The 17,602-nt window shown below is 44.4% G+C and overlaps 1 protein-coding gene and 11 non-coding genes across 12 annotated transcripts in view; 8 read left to right on the plus strand and 4 right to left on the minus strand.

Annotated features, from left to right (window-relative positions):
- The window catches only part of adcy1b (adenylate cyclase 1b), a 78,879-nt gene that overhangs the window by 12,289 nt on the left and 48,988 nt on the right, over positions 1-17,602 (plus strand). The gene's annotated exons all lie outside the window — the stretch shown is intronic.
- On the plus strand, positions 3,271-3,344 carry trnan-guu. The gene has a single exon. It is a non-coding gene; the product is annotated as a tRNA-Asn (tRNA).
- On the plus strand, positions 4,323-4,396 carry trnan-guu. Its single transcript has one exon. It is a non-coding gene; the product is annotated as a tRNA-Asn (tRNA).
- Positions 4,794-4,866, minus strand: trnak-cuu. The gene has a single exon. It is a non-coding gene; the product is annotated as a tRNA-Lys (tRNA).
- trnan-guu lies at positions 5,369-5,442 on the plus strand. Its single transcript has one exon. It is a non-coding gene; the product is annotated as a tRNA-Asn (tRNA).
- trnak-cuu lies at positions 5,852-5,924 on the minus strand. The gene has a single exon. It is a non-coding gene; the product is annotated as a tRNA-Lys (tRNA).
- On the plus strand, positions 7,380-7,453 carry trnan-guu. The gene has a single exon. It is a non-coding gene; the product is annotated as a tRNA-Asn (tRNA).
- On the minus strand, positions 7,851-7,923 carry trnak-cuu. The gene has a single exon. It is a non-coding gene; the product is annotated as a tRNA-Lys (tRNA).
- Positions 8,426-8,499, plus strand: trnan-guu. The gene has a single exon. It is a non-coding gene; the product is annotated as a tRNA-Asn (tRNA).
- Positions 8,909-8,981, minus strand: trnak-cuu. The gene has a single exon. It is a non-coding gene; the product is annotated as a tRNA-Lys (tRNA).
- trnan-guu lies at positions 10,437-10,510 on the plus strand. The gene has a single exon. It is a non-coding gene; the product is annotated as a tRNA-Asn (tRNA).
- Positions 11,490-11,563, plus strand: trnan-guu. Its single transcript has one exon. It is a non-coding gene; the product is annotated as a tRNA-Asn (tRNA).

Here is a 17,602-nt window from a genome sequence, read left to right on the forward strand (position 1 = left end):
TATACTATATATTCATTCACCAGCTATAGAGCTGATGCATTAATAAAGTGCGAGTTTCAGTCTTATTAGCACACTACAATTTCAACTTTCATTATATAACGATCAGTAGATTTTGCTTCAACCGTTTTTTGATTTTGTTGTTGGTCTCTGGCTCAAACACCTTCAGCAGAGACTCACAAATCTTTAACTTGGACCAGAGGTTAGCAGCTAACCTTGTACTAGCACACACATCCGTCGCTCGTTGTCCCTTTAAACGAGCTCAGGTCCTGATCACAGCCATCTGTCATAGCACACAAGCCAAATGTAACAGTAATTCAAAAGTAGAAGGCGGAAGGAAAAAAAAAGCTCATTTACTAAAAATAAATTAGATGCAAAAAAAAAAAAAGAGGCTAAAAATGAACCGGGAAACATAAACAGGCTACAAATTGAAATGCCAGCAAGGTCGTAATTTCACCCGATAAGAGCCCCGGTTGCCTAAATGAATAATGTAATGTTCTGTAGCAAAATTTTATACGCAATTTTCATAAGGGATATTTTTCACAAGGCAACATGGAACATTTATCACTGTGAAATGAGAGAGAGAGAGAGAGAGAGAGAGAGAGAGAGAGAGAGAGAGAGAGAGAGAGAGAGAGACAGAGAGAGACAGAGAGAGACAGAGAGAGTACATAAAAAATTTAGAGCAAATCAGTAGACTAAAACTTAGTTACTCAATAATTTTTAGTATTTACTGAATAATATAATTATTCATATAATCTTCAGCCTGGTTGATCAGAAGGTTTTGATGAATTCCTGTTTCTATGGTAACTACTTGCACAGAGACTTGTATAGCGAATACTCTACATAAATCGATGTCTCCAATAAAGGAGTCTCCAGTATCAGAGGACAAGCTTGTGTGTGTGTGTGTGTGTGTTTTTGTGAGTGTGTGTATGAGCATATTTTTGTTTGTTTTGTATGTGATATTTTTCCAACACCAAGGGTGCCAATATTTTTGAATTGAGCTGAATATATATTTGGATATGCATATATGCATCTAATTGTGTTTGTGTATATAGTATATATTTATAGTAACCTTGACTCCATCCTTTGTGTGACACCTTCCTGTGTGTGTGGGGGTGTGTGCATGTGTGCATGTGTGTGTGTGTGTGTGTGTGTGTGTGTGTGTGTGTGTGTGTGTGTGTGTGTGTGTGTGTGTGTGTGTGTGTGTGTGTGTGTGTGTTTTCCATCAGGTCGTCTCCTAGAAGAGCTGCTTGTCCTATTCTCCTCACGCTGTGCTGGTTAGCACTAAGCTTTCGCATTAGCATAATTGAGAAGCTGTCATCCAGCTTGTTCTCTCTCTCTCTCTCTCTCTCTCTCTCTCTCTCTCACACACACACACACACACACACACACACACACACACACACATGTGCGACTCTATTCTCTCTCTGTCTCTCTCTCTGTCTCTCTCTCTCTCTCTCTCTCTCTCTCTCTCTCTCTCTCTCTCTCACACACACACACACACACACACACACACACACACACACACACACACACACACACACAGAGAGAGAGAGATTGATAGATGAAACAGTACAAGGTCCTAAACAGGAAATGAAGGCATGGTAGAGGGCTGTCATGGCTGATGATGCCAGTTTGATGGAATCTGGTGGCTGTGTGTAAAAAAGGCTGGTGGTAATAGACTTAAATGGTCTGAATGGCTTCTTCAGGTATAGAGACGTCCCCATTTGTGACACATGGCAAACACAATGCATTATGGGAAGGTTGTTTGCATGATTGATATGTACATAAAAATGCTATGCTCAATAAATGTCAAGAGCCACAGGTGAAAATAAGCTTGCGAATGCTGCGAGATGCCAGTGTGAGAGAACGTGACAATATAGGAATTATTGATTAGCTAATAGACTTAAACTTAGACTTGTTACCCTGTTTATGAGTTCATCAATGAAATGAGAAGTTATTGAAACAGTGTTTGGTTCCTTTGGTTCCTACAGCAGTGACACACTCAGTGGTGCCATGTTTGCCTTTTTGTTGTTGTTGTTGTTGTTGTTGTTGTTGTTGTTTTAATCAAGGCATCTAAAATGACTATTCCTCACAAAATATTTTATTTACCAGCTCCACCCATTCATGCCCACTTCTTGGTTGGAAGCCAGTTTAGAACAAAACAAAACCATAAAAATTAACGTATGTATTCTAAATCCTTAAGAATGAACAAACCCAGACTATGAACATGGATTTACTTTTATACCACAGCCCAGTTCAAAATATGAATCTGATTGGGCAGGAGTTTTGCATTACTTTAATAAAAACGCAGGTAGCTTCGGCTATAACATGATGTACTCTTGCATTTGTTTATCTAGGAGTATCTGGTGTAAGCTCTTTGTAACAGTACAAAGAAGAACAGTATATATAAATTTGTTAATAAGATTAGATCCTACCTGTCTGATCGATACCATTTTGTAGATTTAAATGGTTATGTTCCTCATGATTTATAGTCATGTCTATTTAGCTGTGCTGTGTTGCCAGTGGCAGCGCGTAATCCTCTGATGTTGTATGATGTGGTCATCTGTTGTCATTGCCGTCATCCTGTGTCCTAGTCTGTGTCCCGCATTCGTGTTTTTTAAGTTAATAAATTTGTTTATTTTACGCTATCCTGCATTTGGGTCTGTTTTTATCCCAGTGTCCCTGACAGGTTAATCCTCCAGTTTATTGCAAGTTAATTATGGGGTCCCTCAAGGGTTAGTTTTAGGACCTCTGCCTTTTTCAGTATACATGCTTCCCATGGGAAACATCATTAAAACCACGCTGAGGGATCTACTCCCCAGATGGCTGAGATTTCTTTGATCTGATGCAGTCTAAGAGCAAAAAACGCCCATGATTTTCCCAAGACGCCCCTTAAAAACACCACGCCCTTCACATGACGGTCTCTGTTGCACTGACTGTAGGACACTTTTTTTTTTACCACCTCTCTTAAGCAATTTTGTCTGCGCCAAACCTAAGCACCAAATTTAAAGAAGTGATTGTGGCGGGCGGGCTTGTGTGTAGAATTTTTAGAAGTCAAAGAGATTGAAACCTGAAATGGTGGAATTTCATGGACATTTTTGGCAGATTTTCGTGATTGCTATCGTACTGATCTTCGTTTCCATCCAGAGAATTGGTATTGTCCCGCCTCCCTGTCACCCTATTGGTTTGCACAAACCATGTCTCCAGCAACCCACGGCTAAGTTGCGGCACAACAGGGCAGACGATCTTCTTTCCACATGGAGTAGGTGGGTCTCTGTGGCGCAATCGGTTAGCGCGTTTGGCTGTTAACCGAAAGGTTGGTGGTTCAAGCCCACCCAGGGACGGCCAGGCTTTTCTTAGGCCGCCAGGTTCCCCACAGGCTTTGCCGTAGCGGAAATCTCAGGCCACGAACCGAGGTGGGTGCTTTTTGGCTGTTGCGACCTGGAAACCTCTCGCCTAACGCGGGGCTCACCAGGTGTTTTGCTGATTGTCGTACAACAGGCTCTTAAACTCACAGCCCAACTTGCAAAATGTGAAGGCGTCTTCAGAGAGCCTTTGATGTCAGGCTCAGGGATCGTCATTAGTGACGATTAAAACCACGCTGAGGGATCTCTGGAAGAAACTTTAAGCCGCAGGGTGCACTTTATCCATCTATGGTTTTCCGTCGTATTTATTTAAATTGCTATAATTTTCTCCTCCTGAGGCAGTAAAGATGGCCTTTGGGCTCGTCCTGGCTCCCGCAAAAGCACCTCTCGCCCAACGTGGGGCTCGAACCCACGCCCCTAAGATTAAGAGTCTCATACCGACTGAGCTCGCCAGGCACGTCAAAGGGGCCACACGCTTGGACAAAACCGGGGCACCTACTGCCCAGATGGCTGAGATTTCTTTGATCTGATGCAGTCTAAGAGCAAAAAACGCCCATGATTTTCCCAAGACGCCCGTTAAAAACACCACGCCCTTCACATGACGGTCTCTGTTGCACTGACTGTAGGACACTTTTTTTTACCACCTCTCTTAAGCAATTTTGTCTGTACCAACCATAAGCACCAAATTTAAAGAAGTGATTGGGGCAGGCCAGCTTGTGTGTAGAATTTTTAGAAGTCAAAGAGATTGAAACCTGAAATGGTGGAATTTCATGGACATTTTTGGCAGATTTTCGTGATTGCTGTGGCTATCGTACTGATCTTCGTTTCCATCCAGAGAATTGGTATTGTTCCGCCTCCCTGTCACCCTATTGGTTTGCACAAACCGTGTCTCCGCAACGCACGTCTAAGTTGCGGCACAACAGGGTGGACGATCTTCTATCCTTGAGGAGTAGCTGGGTCTCTGTGGCGCAATCGGTTAGCGCGTTCGGCTGTTAACCGAAAGGTTGGTGGTTCAAGCCCACCCAGGGACGGCGAGTTTTTTCCTAGGCCACAGGCTTTGCCGTAGCGGAAATCACAGGCCACGAACTGAGGTGGGTGCTTTTTGGCTGTTGCGACCTGGAAACCTCTCACCTAACGTGGGGCTCACCAGTTGTTTTGCTGATTGTCATACAACAGGCTCTTAAACTCACAGCCCAACTTACAAAATGCGAAGGCGTCTTCAGAGAGCCTTTGATGTCAGGCTAAGGGATCGTCATTAGTGACGATTAAAACCACGCTGAGGGATCTCTGGAAGAAACTTTCAGCCGCAGGGTGCATTTTATCCATCTATGGTTTTCCGTTGTATTTATTTACGTTGCTATAATTTTCTGCTCCTGAGGCAGTAAAGATTGCCTTTGGGCTCGTCCTGGCTCCCGCAAAAGCACCTCTCGCCCAACGTGGGGCTCGAACCCACGACCCTGAGATTAAGAGTCTCATGCTCTACCGACTGAGCTAGCCAGGCACGTCAAAGGGGCCACACGCTTGGACAAAACCGGGGCACCTACTGCCCAGATGGCTGAGATTTCTTTGATCTGATGCAGTCTAAGAGCAAAAAACGCCCATGATTTTCCCAAGACGCCCATTAAAAACACCACGCCCTTCACATGACGGTCTCTGTTGCACTGACTGTAGGACACTTTTTTTTACCACCTCTCTTAAGCAATTTTGTCTGTACCAACCATAAGCACCAAATTTAAAGAAGTGATTGGGGCAGGCCAGCTTGTGTGTAGAATTTTTAGAAGTCAAAGAGATTGAAACCTGAAATGGTGGAATTTCATGGACATTTTTGGCAGATTTTCGTGATTGCTGTGGCTATCGTACTGATCTTCATTTCCAACCCGAGAATTGGTATTGTCCCGCCTCCCTGTCGCCCTTTTGGTTTGCACAAACCGTGTCTCCGGCAACGCACGGCTAAGTTGCGGCACAACAGGGCGGACGATCTTCTTTCCACATGGAGTAGGTGGGTCTCTGTGGCGCAATCGGTTAGCGCGTTCGGCTGTTAACCGAAAGGTTGGTGGTTCAAGCCCACCCAGGGACGGCCAGGCTTTTCTTAGGCCGCCAAGTTCCCCACAAGCTTTGCCGTAGCGGAAATCACAGGCCACGAACCGAGGTGGGTGCTTGTTGGCTAGTTCGACCTGGAAACCTCTTGCCTAACGCGGGGCTCACCAGGTGTTTTGCTGATTGTCGTACAACAGGCTCTTAAACTCACAGCCCAACTTGCAAAATGCGAAGGCGTCTTCAGAGAGCCTTTGATGTCAGGCTCAGGGATCGTCATTAGTGACGATTAAATCCACGCTGAGGGATCTCTGGAAGAAACTTTCAGCCGCAGGGTGCACTTTATCCATCTATGGTTTTCCGTCGTATTTATTTATGTTGCTATTATTTTCTCCTCCTGAGGCAGTAAAGATGGCCTTTGGGCTTGTCCTGGCTCCCGCAAAAGCACCTCTCGCCCAACGTGGGGCTCTAACCCACGACCCTGAGATTAAGAGTCTCATGCTCTACCGACTGAGCTAGCCAGGCACGTCAAAGGGGCCACACGCTTGGACAAAACCGGGGCACCTACTGCCCAGATGGCTGAGATTTCTTTGATCTGATGCAGTCTAAGAGCAAAAAACGCCCATGATTTTCCCAAGACGCCCGTTAAAAACACCACGCCCTTCACATGACGGTCTCTGTTGCACTGACTGTAGGACACTTTTTTTTTTACCACCTCTCTTAAGCCATTTTGTCTGTACCAACCCTAAACACCAAATTTAAAGAAGTGATTGTGGCAGGCCAGCTTGTGTGTAGAATTTTTAGAAGTCAAAGAGATTTAAACCTGAAATGGTGGAATTTCATGGACATTTTTGGCAGATTTTCGTGATTGCTGTGGCTATAGTACTGATTTTCGTTTCCAACCCGAGAATTGGTATTGTCCCGCCTCCCTGTCACCCTATTGGTTTGCACAAACCGTGTCTCCGCAACGCACGTCTAAGTTGTGGCACAACAGGGCGGACGATCTTCTATCCACGAGGAGTAGGTGGGTCAAGCCCACCCAGGGACGGCGAGTCTTTTCTTAGGCCGCCAGGTTCCCCACAAGCTTTGCCGTACCAGCGAACGGAGGCGGGTGCTTGTTGGCTGGAAACCTCTCACCTAACGCGGGGCTCACCAGTTGTTTTGCTGATTGTCGTACAACAGGCTCTTAAACTCACAGCCCAACTTGCAAAATGCGAAGTCGTCTTCAGAGAGCCTTTGATGTCAGGCTCAGGGATCGTCATAAGTGTCGATTAAAACCACGCTGAGGGATTTCTGGAAGAAACTTTCAGCCGCAGGGTGCACTTTATCCATCTATGGTTTTCCGTCGTATTTATTTAAGTTGCTATAATTTTCTTTGGGCTCGTCCTGGCTCCCGCAAAAGCACCTCTCGCCCAACGTGGGGCTCTAACCCACGACCCTGAGATTAAGAGTCTCATACCGACTGAGCTAGCCAGGCACGTCAAAGGGGCCACACGCTTGGACAAAAGCGGGGCACCTACTGCCCAGATGGCTGAGATTTCTTTGATCTGATGCAGTCTAAGAGCAAAAAACGCCCATGATTTTCCCAAGACGCCCCTTAAAAACACCACGCCCTTCACATGACGGTCTCTGTTGCACTGACTGTAGGACACTTTTTTTTTTACCACCTCTCTTAAGCCATTTTGTCTGCGCCAAACCTAAGCACCAAATTTAAAGAAGTGATTGTGGCGGGCGAGCTTGTGTGTAGAATTTTTAGAAGTCAAAGAGATTGAAACCTGAAATGGTGGAATTTCATGGACATTTTTGGCAGATTTTCGTGATTGCTGTGGCTATCATACTGATCTTCGTTTCCATCCAGAGAATTGGTATTGTTCCGCCTCCCTGTCACCCTATTGGTTTGCACAAACCGTGTCTCCGCAACGCACGTCTAAGTTGCGGCACAACAGGGTGGACGATCTTCTATCCTTGAGGAGTAGCTGGGTCTCTGTGGCGCAATCGGTTAGCGCGTTCGGCTGTTAACCGAAAGGTTGGTGGTTCAAGCCCACCCAGGGACGGTGAGTTTTTTCCTAGGCCACAGGCTTTGCCGTAGCGGAAATCACAGGCCACGAACTGAGGTGGGTGCTTTTTGGCTGTTGCGACCTGGAAACCTCTCACCTAACGTGGGGCTCACCAGTTGTTTTGCTGATTGTCGTACAACAGGCTCTTAAACTCACAGCCCAACTTACAAAATGCGAAGGCGTCTTCAGAGAGCCTTTGATGTCAGGCTCAGGGATCGTCATTAGTGACGATTAAAACCACGCTGAGGGATCTCTGGAAGAAACTTTCAGCCGCAGGGTGCATTTTATCCATCTATGGTTTTCCGTTGTATTTATTTACGTTGCTATAATATTCTCCTCCTGAGGCAGTAAAGATTGCCTTTGGGCTCGTCCTGGCTCCCGCAAAAGCACCTCTCACCCAACGTGGGGCTCGAACCCACGACCCTGAGATTAAGAGTCTCATGCTCTACCGACTGAGCTAGCCAGGCACGTCAAAGGGGCCACACGCTTGGACAAAAGCGGGGCACCTACTGCCCAGATGGCTGAGATTTCTTTGATCTGATGCAGTCTAAGAGCAAAAAACGCCCATGATTTTCCCAAGACGCCCGTTAAAAACACCACGCCCTTCACATGACGGTCTCTGTTGCACTGACTGTAGGACACTTTTTTTTACCACCTCTCTTAAGCAATTTTGTCTGTACCAACCCTAAGCACCAAATTTAAAGAAGTGATTGGGGCAGGCCAGCTTGTGTGTAGAATTTTTAGAAGTCAAAGAGATTGAAACCTGAAATGGTGGAATTTCATGGACATTTTTGGCAGATTTTCGTGATTGCTGTGGCTATCGTACTGATCTTCATTTCCAACCCGAGAATTGGTATTGTCCCGCCTCCCTGTCGCCCTTTTGGTTTGCACAAACCGTGTCTCCGGCAACGCACGGCTAAGTTGCGGCACAACAGGGCGGACGATCTTCTTTCCACATGGAGTAGGTGGGTCTCTGTGGCGCAATCGGTTAGCGCGTTCGGCTGTTAACCGAAAGGTTGGTGGTTCAAGCCCACCCAGGGACGGCGAGTCTTTTCTTAGGCCGCCAAGTTCCCCACAAGCTTTGCCATAGCGGAAATCACAGGCCACGAACCAAGGTGGGTGCTTGTTGGCTAGTTCGACCTGGAAACCTCTTGCCTAACGCGGGGCTCACCAGGTGTTTTGCTGATTGTCGTACAACAGGCTCTTAAACTCACAGCCCAACTTGCAAAATGCGAAGGCGTCTTCAGAGAGCCTTTGATGTCAGGCTCAGGGATCGTCATTAGTGACGATTAAATCCACGCTGAGGGATCTCTGGAAGAAACTTTCAGCCGCAGGGTGCACTTTATCCATCTATGGTTTTCCGTCGTATTTATTTATGTTGCTATTATTTTCTCCTCCTGAGGCAGTAAAGATGGCCTTTGGGCTCGTCCTGGCTCCCGCAAAAGCACCGCTCGCCCAACGTGGGGCTCGAACCCACGACCCGGTGATTAAGAGTCTCATACTCTACCGACTGAGCTAGCCAGGCACGTCAAAGGGGCCACACGCTTGGACAAAAGCGGGGCACCTACTGCCCAGATGGCTGAGATTTCTTTGATCTGATGCAGTCTAAGAGCAAAAAACGCCCATGATTTTCCCAAGACGCCCGTTAAAAACACCACGCCCTTCACATGACGGTCTCTGTTGCACTGACTGTAGGACACTTTTTTTTTTACCACCTCTCTTAAGCCATTTTGTCTGTACCAACCCTAAGCACCAAATTTAAAGAAGTGATTGTGGCAGGCCAGCTTGTGTGTAGAATTTTTAGAAGTCAAAGAGATTTAAACCTGAAATGGTGGAATTTCATGGACATTTTTGGCAGATTTTCGTGATTGCTGTGGCTATAGTACTGATCTTCGTTTCCAACCCGAGAATTGGTATTGTCCCGCCTCCCTGTCACCCTATTGGTTTGCACAAACCGTGTCTCCGCAACGCACGTCTAAGTTGTGGCACAACAGGGCGGACGATCTTCTATCCACGAGGAGTAGGTGGGTCAAGCCCACCCAGGGACGGCGAGTCTTTTCTTAGGCCGCCAGGTTCCCCACAAGCTTTGCCGTACCGGCGAACGGAGGCGGGTGCTTGTTGGCTGGAAACCTCTCACCTAACGCGGGGCTCACCAGTTGTTTTGCTGATTGTCGTACAACAGGCTCTTAAACTCACAGCCCAACTTGCAAAATGCGAAGGCGTCTTCAGAGAGCCTTTGATGTCAGGCTCAGGGATCGTCATAAGTGTCGATTAAAACCACGCTGAGGGATTTCTGGAAGAAACTTTCAGCCGCAGGGTGCACTTTATCCATCTATGGTTTTCCGTCGTATTTATTTAAGTTGCTATAATTTTCTTTGGGCTCGTCCTGGCTCCCGCAAAAGCACCTCTCGCCCAACGTGGGGCTCTAACCCACGACCCTGAGATTAAGAGTCTCATACCGACTGAGCTAGCCAGGCACGTCAAAGGGGCCACACGCTTGGACAAAAGCGGGGCACCTACTGCCCAGATGGCTGAGATTTCTTTGATCTGATGCAGTCTAAGAGCAAAAAACGCCCATGATTTTCCCAAGACGCCCCTTAAAAACACCACGCCCTTCACATGACGGTCTCTGTTGCACTGACTGTAGGACACTTTTTTTTTTACCACCTCTCTTAAGCCATTTTGTCTGCGCCAAACCTAAGCACCAAATTTAAAGAAGTGATTGTGGCGGGCGAGCTTGTGTGTAGAATTTTTAGAAGTCAAAGGGATTGAAACCTGAAATGGTGGAATTTCATGGACATTTTTGGCAGATTTTCGTGATTGCTGTGGCTATCATACTGATCTTCGTTTCCATCCAGAGAATTGGTATTGTTCCGCCTTTCTGTCACCCTATTGGTTTGCACAAACCGTGTCTCCGCAACGCACGTCTAAGTTGCGGCACAACAGGGTGGACGATCTTCTATCCTTGAGGAGTAGCTTGGTCTCTGTGGCGCAATCGGTTAGCGCGTTCGGCTGTTAACCGAAAGGTTGGTGGTTCAAGCCCACCCAGGGACGGCCAGGCTTTTCTTAGGCCGCCAGGTTCCCCACAGGCTTTGCCGTAGCGGAAATCTCAGGCCACGAACCGAGGTGGGTGCTTTTTGGCTGTTGCGACCTGGAAACCTCTCGCCTAACGCGGGGCTCAACAGTTGTTTTGCTGATTGTCGTACAACAGGCTCTTAAACTCACAGCCCAACTTGCAAAATGTGAAGGCGTCTTCAGAGAGCCTTTGATGTCAGGCTCAGGGATCGTCATTAGTGACGATTAAAACCACGCTGAGGGATCTCTGGAAGAAACTTTCAGCCGCAGGGTGCATTTTATCCATCTATGGTTTTCTGTCGTATTTATTTACGTTGCTATAATTTTCTCCTCCTGAGGCAGTAAAGATGGCCTTTGGGCTCGTCCTGGCTCCCGCAAAAGCACCGCTCGCCCAACGTGGGGCTCGAACCCACGACCCTGAGATTAAGAGTCTCATACCGACTGAGCTAGCCAGGCACGTCAAAGGGGCCACACGCTTGGACAAAACCGGGGCACCTACTGCCCAGATGGCTGAGATTTCTTTGATCTGATGCAGTCTAAGAGCAAAAAACGCCCATGATTTTCCCAAGACGCCCCTTAAAAACACCACGCCCTTCACATGACGGTCTCTGTTGCACTGACTGTAGGACACTTTTTTTTACCACCTCTCTTAAGCAATTTTGTCTGTACCAACCCTAAGCACCAAATTTAAAGAAGTGATTGGGGCAGGCCAGCTTGTGTGTAGAATTTTTAGAAGTCAAAGAGATTGAAACCTGAAATGGTGGAATTTCATGGACATTTTTGGCAGATTTTCGTGATTGCTGTGGCTATCGTACTGATCTTCATTTCCAACCCGAGAATTGGTATTGTCCCGCCTCCCTGTCGCCCTTTTGGTTTGCACAAACCGTGTCTCCGGCAACGCACGGCTAAGTTGCGGCACAACAGGGCGGACGATCTTCTTTCCACATGGAGTAGGTGGGTCTCTGTGGCGCAATCGGTTAGCGCGTTCGGCTGTTAACCGAAAGGTTGGTGGTTCAAGCCCACCCAGGGACGGCCAGGCTTTTCTTAGGCCGCCAGGTTCCCCACTGGCTTTGCCGTAGCGGAAATCACAGGCCACGAACCGAGGTGGGTGCTTTTTGGCTGTTGCGACCTGGAAACCTCTCGCCTAACGCGGGGCTCAACAGTTGTTTTGCTGATTGTCGTACAACAGGCTCTTAAACATTTGTATATTAGGCCTATGGATTGATTCTAGCCAAACCTTAACCGGAAGGCGGGATTTGTAGCAGCAGCGTTTCCGAAAATACATAGCCCTTTCCTTTTCTCTCCAGTGTCGTGCTATTAATCGGGAGTAGTTATGCTATTAAAAGGCATGGGATTAGTTTCCATTGTTACGCTGATGATACCCAGTTATAGATCTCATCAAAACTGGTTAACCAAGTGCGTTAAAGAGATAAAAGATTGGATGAACTGTAATTTTCTATTGTTAAAATCCGATAAGACCAGAACACAGAAGCTCTCACACTTCAACTTCCCTTTAAATGGATGCACTGTAACTACTAGCTCAACAGTGAAAGACCTGGGTGTTATGCTAGACAGCAACTTGTCTTTTAAAATCATATCACCCATATTACAAAAACAGCCTTCTTCCACCTTAGAAATATTTTCAAGCTATTTTTATCTGATGCTGAGAAGCTAGTTCATGCATTCACAACCTCCAGACTGGACTATTTTTATGCAAAACTAGCTGGTTGTCTGCTTCTTTAATAAATAGGCTAAAGTTAGTCTAAAATGCAACTGCCAGAGTTCTTACCATGACAAGAAAATATGATCATATAACCCCAATTTTATCATCTCTACACTGGCTAAGTTTAGAATTGATTACAAACTGATGCTACTTGGCTCTAAATGGTTTAGCTCCTATGTATCTAACCAGTCTTCTAACACACTACAATTCGTCACGTATTATGAATACGTATCCACTTGATTCTCTTTTTCTACCCGACCTTGAAGCATTCAGTGATTGTAACAGCTCTAGTTGTGTTCTGCTTTTGAAGATCACGAACATTCAAAGAGAAGTTACCAACTCCATGTGCTCTCTGAGAAAAACAAACTTCTAATCAATACACACTTGTCGTATAAAAGGAAAGGACATTATTCATAATAAAACTCTCCGGTGTTTATAATCACACCCTCCAGTGTCACCCAAATGAGGATGAGGTTCTCTTTTGAGTCTGGTTCCTCTCAAGGTTTCTTCCTCTTCCATCTAAGGGATATTTTCCTCACCACAGTCACCTCAGTCACCTCATGTTTGTTCATTAGGAATAAATACAAACACAACATATACATAGAAGTCTAATATTAATCTTAAATCTTTAATATTAATCTTAAATCTATAAACTGTTAAAATGTGTGGCTTGTCATAATAGTATCATTAGTAAGTGTCACATACACGGGATAAAAACGGACCCAAATGCAGGATAGCAAAATTAACTGGGTTTCATAACAAAAGGACACGAAACATGATACGGACTAAAGAAAGGACTAGACAACAGTAGATTCCGTGCTGCACAAGGCAACGCGGAACAGTTAAATAGACAGAAGGTAATGACAATGGGAAACATGTTTGTGGAGACGGGAGGAGGAGACAAAGGCAGGGCAGACACGTGACAAAGATCATAAACAAATGCACTTGGAAAAAGTCCGGGCTGAGTCCTAACAGTAAGGCAGTGGAATCATTTACATTTATTACATTTGGAAGATGCCCTTATCCAGAGTGACTTTATTTATACAACTGAGCAACTGAGGTGTTAAGGACCTTGATTAAGGACCAAGCAGTAGCACCTTGGTGAACTTTTTGATCAGTAGTCCAACACTTTAACCTGATATACTCACTCACTCACTCACTCACTCACTCACTCACTCACTCACTCACTCACTCACTCACTCACTCACTCACTCATTTTCTACCACTTATCCGAACTACCTCAGGTCATGGGGAGCCTGTGCCTATCTCAGACGTCATCGGGCATCAAGGCAGGATACACCCTGGACGGAGTGCCAACTCATCGCAGGGCACACACACACTCTCATTTCACCTGATATAGTGTATTATAATTACTTGTTCTATATTAACAAAGCAAAATTGATCTACACCAAACTCCTCAACAAGAGCAGCAGCTACAGTACCTCTTTGCAAGATCCATGTGTGTAGCACCCATTACATTAATGAATGCTTCTGCCCCAAAGGTTCTATCCTTGGCCCTATGCCATTCTCAGCTCAGATCTCATTGATGACTTGGAAAAGGTGTGTAGAAAATAACTATTCCAAAATTATGATAATTTTGCCTTGCACCAGCCACATCCGTAAAAAAAAACAGAGGATGAAGGTCTGGGCTGAGAAATAGAAGATAACATTTAAACCAAACAAAAGCAAAGCCATGAGTGGCTCCAGAAACAAGCTTTTTCTCAAATGAGTCTCTTCCTTAGAAGATGTCAACTAACAGTAAAGAAACAGGCAGAAATCCCAAGGCTTACATTTGATGGCAAGCTACCATGGGATAAGCACATCAGAAGTAGGGGTCTTGTTGCCTTTAGAAAGGTCACCAATAAATTAGATAGTCCTGGGAGAGAATGTTGTGTACAAGAAACAGGTTCAGACTATCATGGAGTATGTGTTGCTTGCCTGGATGGGAGTCTCTGCAACATCTCTTCTCATCCAAATAAAAGCAATTCATATCATAGGTCCTTCATAAAAGAGTAAATTTATGCAAAGTGTTCAACACAGGGGAGAAGTACTGTAGCAGCTGTGGTTGCTCTCTAAAATATGTATATACGATCACTGCCCCCAGACTTGAAGGCTCTGTTCAGACCCCCTATATCCTTGTGTCAAACCATGACAATTATTGTCTTGACACCCCAACTTGCTCTGTCCATTCCAATGGCCAGGATCCATAAACTTGATAGATGCTTTCTCCACGCTGTGGTGAATGTTTGGAATTGTTTCCATCCAGCTGTTGGGTGCACACTTTTTGGATTTTATGGGTGCTTGGTAAACAACATCGGTGCTTGGTAAATAAGCATGTTTACAGATCGAGCTGCTGGTAACCATTTGATTTACCTACCATGCCTCCTATTCCTTCCATAACATTTTCAGAACTTTTTACTTCACACTGTGAGTTTTTGTTCATAATAAAAGAATCATAAGAAAACTATTTTCCTGTCAGGGCTTAGTGGTTTAGTGTTTATAATGTTTGCTTCTGGGTTTCCACTGATTCCCATCTCTCCTCTGTTTGTTTGTATTTTTCACGTTCTATACACGTTCACGTTCTAGGTTTCCTCCGGGAACTCCAGTTCTATCCCCCAGTCCAAAGAATGTTGGAATGGGTGTGTAATTGTGCTCTGAGATGAAATTGTACACAGGATGCACCCTGGGTTCTACCCTGAGGCTCCTGGGATAGGATACAGATTCCTGGTGACCCAGTTTAGGAAAAGCATTACAGAAAATAAATGAATGAATAGATTTTCCTGCGATCTTCAAAAACTGTGTTACCAGGTAGGAAGTGACAAATTCTGGAAATTCTGTTTTATGTTTCACAAGTTTCTGGACAAGCTGAACTTTTTTTTTTTCACACTTTTCAATTATGATTGTTTTTCTTATTTGTTCCCTGTCATGTTTCTAATCAAACCACACCAATATAAGGATAACAGTCGTGGGTTGAGAAACACAAGGAACAAGAGGACTTGTTTAAAAAGAACTTAAACATTTTGGTGTTATAGGAAATGAATCATCCTTGACCACTTTAAGGATGTGTATTCTGACTCTTATACCACAGTCCTGTCCTCACTTATGTGCACTGACATGCTCTGACACTGGAGACTCCTTCAATAAATGTTAAAGAAATGCCACAAATGACAACATTAAATTTCAACATTTATTTGCAAATTTATTTATATTTATTTATAAATTTATTTCATATTATTTGCAAATTTACTGACGTGAAGCATCTGCCATAAAGGTCACTGTCAATAAGCTGGTAAAACAAGTGCATTTTAACAACTGGGTATAGTTGCTCTAACTGCTCGACAGTTAGTGATTTTATTCCTACATTATGCTTTGTGCTTTTCAGCATCCTAGTAGTTGGCTCAAAACCGTCGTCTTTGCTACATAGCGATTCCGATCAGATACGACAGACATGGGTATCGTTTTATTTTATATTATTTAATGTGATGTCTATTCTCATCATAAGCTTTTTTTTGAATGAATGAAGCTCATCTCAGCTTGGATCTCTCTCTCTCTCTCTCTCTCTCTCTCTCTCTCTCACACACACACACATATATATATATACACACACACACACACACACACACACACACACACACACACACACACACACACACACACACACACACACACACACACACACTTTTGGAAGAATGAACGTTATCCCTTTTCATGTTGTCACAGATGGCCCCCCAATTAAAATATTCACAGCAAATTGAATTTATAGCACCCAATCATGGTGACATCTGCGTTATGACAGAGTGGCATTTAGCGGATCCTCTAAAGATGCAGTGTTCTGTTACACAGCTCAAACAAGCAGCCCACACACAGACCACACGACATCTGAACACTCTTCTCAGCTACTGCTTTTACTGCCACATCACTTCACAGTCACCATGTACATAACAGACAGTGCTGAGGTCTGACTACTTGCTACAGAACTAGTTTCGTTTCCTTGTGATGTATAAAAAAACTATATATTTTCTGCAACCTCTCATGCACCCTCAGTATTTATCACATTCTAGTTAGAAGTTTAAACAGAGTGGCTGCGAAGGAAGACATCTTGCTGAGGATGAAAAAAGAATAAATAAATAGAACTAGTGTGACAGTGTGCAGTCATGTTCTTCTGTCGGTTTGGTGGGGGTAATGTATGATAAAAGTTACCAACATGGCTGCATCTTTAGAGCTTTTATAAAGACCGGTACCAAATTGTAGCAGGTACGTCGGGTTTCACGTGTTTTTCTACATCTCCTTGTGGGTTTCATCTGGGTTCTCCTGTTTTTTTTTTGTTTGTTTGTTTTTTTAAAAACATGCTGGCAAGCGGACTGGATTTGTGGGCCAATCTCTGTGCTATGGGTGACTGCAGGGGTCCAAGCACTGATCCCTGTGGAACTCAAGGTGTTTCTGCTTGTAAATCAGATTCCGAAAAATAAAATTCACATCTGATCATGAGTTGGATGTCCTCTACACATCAGTGTCAGGAGAAGTAAATAACTGGATACAGAGAGACTATATAGAGTGAGAAAAAAGAGCGCCAAGCACTGATCTCTGAAAGACCCCAGTGGGCCAAGCACTGATCCCTGAAAGACCCAGGTGTATCCTTTTGCAGGTTCTATCGGATTCCAAAAACTGATCCCTGTGTTACTCCAGATGTCTCCTGGTGCAAACTGGACCACTTCCTGTCCATCAGGGAAAATAATCCCATTCATTTGCTATGCTTATAAAGGGGATACATTACCTGAATTTATATGCAAACATATACAGATACAACTATAAGGACTTTCCTGTAACTCATCCACTCACACACCAATTTGCCCAGAGCACTGTATCTGTTTATAACACGTTCCTCAGCAGGTTTTTTTCTTTTTTCTTTTGCTGCTTCTGTTACCAAAAAGTGTGATGTTCTTTATTCTCTTGCTAATCACACTATCTTCATCAGTAGCGCTACATTCTTAAGTCTGCAGACTTTTGAGTGTTATATGTTCTGCATTTAACGAGTAGTAAAATAACAAGAAGGGAATGTTGTGTGTGTTCTACATGTTATTAATAGAAATTATAAATTACAAATAAGATAAATAAATAAAAAAATTAACACGGCTTGTCTTTTCTAGAAATTCAGAAAATGTTATGTTTCATTAACATTTACAGCATTTAGCAGATGCCCCTTATTAAGAAAGACTTACATTTTAAACAACTGAGCCAATGAGGGTTAAGGGCCTTGCTCAGGGGCTTTGAACTCACAATCTTCCAATTGTATGCCACTTCCATAATCTGGATATAGTTTTAAATCCCTGATGAACAATCCATAAGGT

The sequence above is a fragment of the Tachysurus fulvidraco genome, chromosome 1, assembly GCF_022655615.1.
Source record: "Tachysurus fulvidraco isolate hzauxx_2018 chromosome 1, HZAU_PFXX_2.0, whole genome shotgun sequence".
Lineage (NCBI taxonomy): Eukaryota > Metazoa > Chordata > Actinopteri > Siluriformes > Bagridae > Tachysurus > Tachysurus fulvidraco.